Source organism: Salvelinus namaycush, unplaced genomic scaffold, assembly GCF_016432855.1.
Source record: "Salvelinus namaycush isolate Seneca unplaced genomic scaffold, SaNama_1.0 Scaffold1792, whole genome shotgun sequence".
In the NCBI taxonomy this organism is placed as follows: Eukaryota; Metazoa; Chordata; class Actinopteri; order Salmoniformes; family Salmonidae; genus Salvelinus; species Salvelinus namaycush.
In genome coordinates, this window is record NW_024058555.1 from 1 (window position 1) to 8,947 (window position 8,947).

An 8,947-nucleotide genomic window follows, 5' to 3' on the forward strand; every position below is an offset into this window, starting at 1 on the left:
TCCAGGTTACAAAGTGGCTCAGTGACTCACTACTGTAATGGTCCAGGTTACAAAGTGGCTCAGTGACTCACTACTGTAATGGTCCAGGTTACAAAGTGGCTCAGTGACTCACTACTGTAATGGTCCAGGTTACAAAGTGGCTCAGTGACTCACTACTGTAATGGTCCAGGTTACAAAGTGGCTCAGTGACTCACTACTGTAATGGTCCAGGTTACAAAGTGGCTCAGTGACTCACTACTGTAATGGTCCAGGTTACAAAGTGGCTCAGTGACTCACTACTGTAATGGTCCAGGTTACAAAGTGGCTCAGTGACTCACTACTGTAATGGTCCAGGTTACAAAGTGGCTCAGTGACTCACTACTGTAATGGTCCAGGTTACAAAGTGGCTCAGTGACTCACTACTGTAATGGTCCAGGTTACAAAGTGGCTCAGTGACTCACTACTGTAATGGTCCAGGTTACAAAGTGGCTCAGTGACTCAGTGACTCACTACTGTAATGGTCCAGGTTACAAAGTGGCTCAGTGACTCACTACTGTAATGGTCCAGGTTACAAAGTGGCTCAGTGACTCACTACTGTAATGGTCCAGGTTACAAAGTGGCTCAGTGACTCACTACTGTAATGGTCCAGGTTACAAAGTGGCTCAGTGACTCACTACTGTAATGGTCCAGGTTACAAAGTGACTCAGTGACTCACTACTGTAATGGTCCAGGTTACAAAGTGGCTCAGTGACTCATGTTTGCATCTCAATGTGAAAAAAACTGTTTGCATGTTCTTCACAAAGAGGGCAACAGATGCTACTGAGACAGATGTCTGTGTATCAGGGGAGAAGCTCCAGGTGGTATCTGATGCTACTGAGCCAGATGTCTGTGTGTCAGGGGAGAAGCTCCAGGTGGTATCTGATGCTACTGAGCCAGATGTCTGTGTCAGGGGAGAAGCTCCAGGTGGTATCTGATGCTACTGAGCCAGATGTCTATGTGTCAGGGGAGAAGCTCCAGATGTCTGTGTGTCAGGGGAGAAGCTCCAGATGTCTGTGTGTCAGGGGAGAAGCTCCAGATGTCTGTGTGTCAGGGGAGAAGCTCCAGGTGGTATCTGATGCTACTGAGCCAGATGTCTATGTGTCAGGGGGGAAGCTCCAGGTGGTATCTGATGCTACTGAGCCAGATGTCTGTGTGTCAGGGGAGAAGCTCCAGGTGGTATCTGATGCTACTGAGCCAGATGTCTGTGTATCAGGGGAGAAGCTCCAGGTGGTATCTGATGCTACTGAGCCAGATGTCTATGTGTCAGGGGAGAAGCTCCAGATGTCTATGTGTCAGGGGAGAAGCTCCAGGTGGTATCTGATGCTACTGAGCCAGATGTCTATGTGTCAGGGGAGAAGCTCCAGATGTCTATGTGTCAGGGGAGAAGCTCCAGGTGGTATCTGATGCTACTGAGCCAGATGTCTATGTGTCAGGGGAGAAGCTCCAGATGTCTATGTGTCAGGGGAGAAGCTCCAGGTGGTATCTGATGCTACTGAGCCAGATGTCTATGTGTCAGGGGAGAAGCTCCAGATGTCTATGTGTCAGGGGAGAAGCTCCAGATGTCTATGTGTCAGGGGAGAAGCTCCAGGTGGTATCTGATGCTACTGAGCCAGATGTCTATGTGTCAGGGGAGAAGCTCCAGGTGGTATCTGATGCTACTGAGCCAGATGTCTGTGTGTCAGGGGAGAAGCTCCAGGTGTTATCTGATGCTACTGAGCCAGATGTCTATGTGTCAGGGGGGAAGCTCCAGGTGGTATCTGATGCTACTGAGCCAGATGTCTGTGTGTCAGGGGAGAAGCTCCAGGTGGTATCTGATGCTACTGAGCCAGATGTCTGTGTGTCAGGGGAGAAGCTCCAGCTGGTATCTGATGCTACTGAGCCAGATGTCTACGTGTCAGGGGAGAAGCTCCAGGTGGTATCTGATGCTACTGAGCCAGATGTCTATGTGTTAGGGGAGAAGCTCCAGCTGGTATCTGATGCTACTGAGCCAGATGTCTATGTGTCAGGGGAGAAGCTCCAGGTGGTATCTGATGCTACTGAGCCAGATGTCTATGTGTCAGGGGAGAAGCTCCAGGTGGTATCTGATGCTACTGAGCCAGATGTCTATGTGTCAGGGGAGAAGCTCCAGGTGGTATCTGATGCTACTGAGCCAGATGTCTATGTGTCAGGGGAGAAGCTCCAGGTGGTATCTGATGCTACTGAGCCAGATGTCTGTGTATCAGGGGAGAAGCTCCAGGTGGTATCTGATGCTACTGAGCCAGATGTCTATGTGTTAGGGGAGAAGCTCCAGCTGGTATCTGATGCTACTGAGCCAGATGTCTATGTGTCAGGGGAGAAGCTCCAGCTGGTATCTGATGCTACTGAGCCAGATGTCTACGTGTCAGGGGAGAAGCTCCAGATGTCTACGTGTCAGGGGAGAAGCTCCAGGTGGTATCTGATTTTAAGTACCTTGGCATCATACTTGATTCCAACCTCTCTTTTAAAAAGCAGGTGAAAAAGGTAATTCAAACAACCAAATTCAACCTAGCTAATTTCAGATTTATACGAAATTGTTTGACTACAGAGGTAGGAAAACTGTACAAATCTATGATACTCCCCCACTTAACATATTGCTTGACTAGTTGGGCCCAAGCTTGCTGTACAATATTAAAACCTATTCAGTCTGTCTACAAACAGGCTCTCAAAGTGCTTGATAGGAAGCCCAATAGCCATCATCACTGTTACATCCTCAGAAAGCATGAGCTCCTGAGTTGGGAAAATCTTGTGCAATACACCGACTCATGTCTTGTATTCAAGATCCTAAGTGGCCTGGCTCCTCCCCCTCCACTCAGTATTTTTGTTAAACAGAAAACCCAAACCCAAGGCAGCAGATCCACAAGGTCTGCCATGAGAGGTGACTGTATAGTTCCCTTAAGGAAAAGCACCTTTAGTCAATCTGCTTTCTCTGTGAGAGCTTCCCATGTCTGGAATACACTGCCATCAGACACACATAACTGCACCACATATCACACTTTCACAAAATGCGTGAAGACATGGCTAAAGGTCAATCAGATTTGTGAACATAATCCCTAACTGAGTATTGCCGCTTTCCATGTTCTGTTGTCTGTAGCTTGTGAGGTGTGGAAACACTTAGTTGCTTTTATGAATTTTGTCTTGCTGCTTTTTGTCCTATGTTGCTCTGTCTGTATGCTACGTCTTGCTTGTCCTATGTTGCTCTGTCTGTATGCTACGTCTTGCTTGTCCTATGTTCCTCTGTCTGTATGCTACGTCTTGCTTGTCCTATGTTGCTATGTCTGTATGCTACGTCTTGCTTGTCCTATGTTCCTCTGTCTGTATGCTACGTCTTGCTTGTCCTATGTTGCTCTGTCTGTATGCTACGTCTTGCTCGTCCTATGTTGCTCTGTCTGTATGCTACGTCTTGCTTGTCCTATGTTGCTCTGTCTGTATGCTACGTCTTGCTCGTCCTATGTTGCTCTGTCTGTATGCTACGTCTTGCTTGTTCTATGTTGCTCTGTCTGTATGCTACGTCTTGCTTGTTCTATGTTGCTCTGTCTGTATGCTACGTCTTGCTTGTCCTATGTTGCTCTGTCTGTATGCTACGTCTTGCTTGTCCTATGTTGCTCTGTCTGTATGCTACGTCTTGCTTGTCCTATGTTGCTCTGCGTGTGCTCACTGCTCAATGATTGTCTGTATTGTAATTGTTTTTAATAACCTGCCCAGGGACTGCGGTTGAAAATTAGCCAGCTGGCTAAAACCGGCACTTTTACTGAAATGTTGATTAATTAATGTGCACTGTCCCTGTAAAAATAAACTCAAACCCTAACATGCTGACCAGACCGGACACGTCCATGTTATTCAATTATTGCACCCAAACTGCTCACGCTCGCCAACGAGCGTCTGCAACGCCAAGGGCTAAAATAGATGTCGTTCCTATTTCTGACGCAGATCGCGCTGACAGTCCTGCCTCTCCCATCTCCTCATTGGTTTATAGACGCAGGTACCCACGTGCCATCTCCTCATTGGTTATACCCACGTGGGTGATTGAAAGACGAACTTTGTTGCCGGTTGTCGTGGTAATACAATGAAAGTTTAGATGCGATCGCCATATAAGTTCAAAGATGAAAAAGCCTGGAAGGAGGAGAGATGACTAGAAACGATTCGGTTGACCGTTTTATGTGTGGATTATTGTTGGAGTAGAGGTCCTTGTGCATTTCAGGTAAAATAACAACTCAATGTTTATATCCCAGGACAACAGCAAGCTAGCTAATTAGGAAAAATTAACGTTAGCTAGCAAGTGCAAGCTAGCTAGCTAAATTGCCATACATGTTTAATGCTTTTCGACCTGTCCCCAAATGAATGTCATTGGTTCAGAGTTTGTTTTGATATTTTAACCTGCGTGTCGTGATCGTGTTTGGTGTAAAGGGACAAAATACATGTATGCATGATGGCGCACGCGCGCAGCCGGTTTGGGTTCCGTGTAACCCGTCACCAGCAACACCCCAACCACCCTAACCCACTACTGGCAACACCCCAACCCACTACTGGCAACACCCCAACCCACCACTAGCAACACCCCAACCACCCTAACCCACTACTAGCAACGCCCCAACCACCCTAACACAACACTAGCAACACCCCAACCCACTACTGGCAACACCCCAACCCACTACTGACAACACCCCAACCCACCACTAGCAACACCCCAACCACCCTAACCCACTACTAGCAACGCCCCAACCACCCTAACACAACACTAGCAACACCCCAACCCATTACTAGCAACACCCCAACCCATCACTAGCAACACCCCAACCCATCACTAGCAACACCCCAACCCATCACTAGCAACACCCCAACCCATAACTAGCAACACCCCAACCCATCACTAGCAACACCCCAACCCATCACTAGCAACACCCCAACCCATCACTAGCAACACCCCAACCCATCACTAGCAACACCCCAACCCATCACTAGCAACACCCCAACCCATCACTAGCAACACCCCAACCCATCACTAGCAACACCCCAAACACCGTAACCCACTACTAGCAACACCCCAACCCACTACTAGCAACACCCCAACCCATCATTAGCAACACCCCAACCACCCTAACCCACTACTAGCAACACCCCAACCCGTTACTAGCAACACCCCAACCCATCATTAGCAACACCCCAACCACCTTAACCCATCATTAGCAACACCCCAACCACCCTAATCCACAACTAGCAACACCCCAACCCGTCACTAGCAACACCCCAACCCATCATTAGCAACACCCCAACCACCATAACCCACTACTAGCAACACACCAACCACCCTAACCCATCATTAGCAACACCCCAACCCATAACTAGTAAAACCCCAACAAATCACTAGCAACACCCCAACCCGTCACCAGCAACACCCCAACCCGCACCAGCAACACCCCAACCCGTCACTAGCAACACCCCAACCCATCACTAGCAACACCCCAACCCATCACTAGCAACACCCCAACCACCCCAACCCGTCACCAGCAACACCCCAACCCGTCACCAGCAACACCCCAACCCGTCACCAGCAACACCCCAACCCGTCACCAGCAACACCCCAACCCGTCACCAGCAACACCCCAACCCGTCACCAGCAACACCCCAACCCGTCACCAGCAACACCCCAACCCGTCACCAGCAACAACCCAACCCGTCACCAGCAACACCCCAACCCGTCACTAGCAACACCCTAACCCGTCACTAGCAACACCCCAACCACCCTAACGCACAACTAGCAACACCCCAACCCGCACCAGCACCACCCCAACCCGTCACCAGCAACACCCCAACCCGTCACCAGCAACACCCCAACCCGTCACCAGCAACACCCCAACCCGTCACCAGCAACACCCCAACCCGTCACCAGCAACACCCCAACCCGTCACCAGCAACACCCCAACCCGTCACCAGCAACACCCCAACCCGTCACCAGCAACACCCCAACCCGTCACCAGCAACACCCCAACCCGTCACCAGCAACAACCCAACCCGTCACCAGCAACAACCCAACCACCCTAAACCGTCACCAGCATCACCCCAACCACCCTAAACCGTCACTAGCAACACCCCAACCATCCTAACCCGTCACGAGCATCATCCCAACCACCCTAACCCACAACTAGCAACACCCCAACCACCCTAACCCGTCACTAGCAACACCCCAACCACCCTAACCCACAACTAGCAACATCCCAACCCGACACTAGCAACACCCCAACCCGTCACTAGCAACACCCCAACCCGTCACTAGCAACACCCCAACCCGTCACTAGCAACACCCCAACCACCCCAACCCAGCACTAGCAACACCCCAACCACCCCAACTCATCACTAGCAACACCCCAACCCGTCACTAGCAACACCCCAACCACCCCAACTCATCACTAACAACACCCCAACACCCCAACCACCCTAACCCACAACTAGCAACACCCCAACCCGTCACTAGCAACACCCCAACCCGTCACTAGCAACACCCCAACCACCCTAACCCATCACTAGCAACACCCCAACCCGTCACTAGCAACACCCCAACCCGTCACTAGCAACACCCCAACCCGTCACTAGCAACACCCCAACCACCCCAACTCATCACTAACAACACCCCAACCACCCTAACAACACCCCAACCACCCTAACCCACAACTAGCAACACCCCAACCCGTCACTAGCAACACCCCAACCCGTCACTAGCAACACCCCAACCACCCTAACCCATCACTAGCAACACCCCAACCCGTCACTAACAACACCCCAACCACCCCAACCCGCCACTAGCAACACCCCAACCCGTCACTAGCAACACCCCAACCCGTCACTAGCAACACCCCAACCCATCACTAGCAACACCCCAACCCGTCACTAGCAACACCCCAACCCGTCACTAGCAACACCCCAACCATCCTAACCCATCACCAGCATCACCCCAACCACCCTAAACCGTCACTAGCAACACCCCAACCATCCTAACCCGTCACGAGCATCATCCCAACCACCCTAACCCACAACTAGCAACACCCCAACCACCCTAACCCACAACTAGCAACACCCCAACCACCCTAACCCACAACTAGCAACATCCCAACCCGACACTAGCAACACCCCAACCCGTCACTAGCAACACCCCAACCCGTCACTAGCAACACCCCAACCCGTCACTAGCAACACCCCAACCACCCCAACCCAGCACTAGCAACACCCCAACCACCCCAACTCATCACTAGCAACACCCCAACCCGTCACTAGCAACACCCCAACCACCCCAACTCATCACTAACAACACCCCAACAACACCCCAACCCACAACTAGCAACACCCCAACCCGTCACTAGCAACACCCCAACCCGTCACTAGCAACACCCCAACCCGTCACTAGCAACACCCCAGCCCGTCACTAGCAACACCCCAACCACCCCAACCCAGCACTAGCAACACCCCAACCCGTCACTAGCAACACCCCAACCACCCCAACTCATCACTAACAACACCCCAACAACACCCCAACCACCCCAACCCGACACTAGCAACACCCCAACCCTCACTAGCAACACCCCAACCCGTCACTAGCAACACCCCAACCCAGCACTAGCAACACCCCAACCACCCCAACTCATCACTAGCAACACCCCAACCCGTCACTAGCAACACCCCAACCACCCCAACTCATCACTAACAACACCCCAACAACACCCCAACCACCCTAACCCACAACTAGCAACACCCCAACCCGTCACTAGCAACACCCCAACCCGTCACTAGCAACACCCCAACCACCCTAACCCATCACTAGCAACACCCCAACCCGTCACTAGCAACACCCCAACCCGTCACTAGCAACACCCCAACCCGTCACTAGCAACACCCCAACCACCCCAACTCATCACTAACAACACCCCAACCACCCTAACAACACCCCAACCACCCTAACCCACAACTAGCAACACCCCAACCCGTCACTAGCAACACCCCAACCCGTCACTAGCAACACCCCAACCACCCTAACCCATATCTAGCAACACCCCAACCCGTCACTAGCAACACCCCAACCCGTCACTAGCAACACCCCAACCCGTCACTAGCAACACCCCAACCCGTCACTAGCAACACCCCAACCACCCCAACCCGCCACTAGCAACACCCCAACCCGTCACTAGCAACACCCCAACCCGTCACTAGCAACACCCCAACCCGTCACTAGCAACACCCCAACCCGTCACTAGCAACACCCCAACCCGTCACTAGCAACACCCCAACCCGTCACTAGCAACACCCCAACCCGTCACTAGCAACACCCCAACCATCCTAACCCGTCACCAGCATCACCCCAACCACCCTAAACCGTCACTAGCAACACCCCAACCATCCTAACCCGTCACGAGCATCATCCCAACCACCCTAACCCACAACTAGCAACACCCCAACCACCCTAACCCGTCACTAGCAACACCCCAACCACCCTAACCCACAACTAGCAACATCCCAACCCGACACTAGCAACACCCCAACCCGTCACTAGCAACACCCCAACCCGTCACTAGCAACACCCCAACCCGTCACTAGCAACACCCCAACCACCCCAACCCAGCACTAGCAACACCCCAACCACCCCAACTCATCACTAGCAACACCCCAACCCGTCACTAGCAACACCCCAACCACCCCAAATCACTAACAACACCCCAACAACACCCCAACCCACAACTAGCAACACCCCAACCCGTCACTAGCAACACCCCAACCACCCTAACCCATCACTAGCAACACCCCAACCCGTCACTAGCAACACCCCAACCCGTCACTAGCAACACCCCAACCCGTCACTAGCAACACCCCAACCCGTCACTAGCAACACCCCAACCCGTCACTAGCAACACCCCAACCACCCCAACTC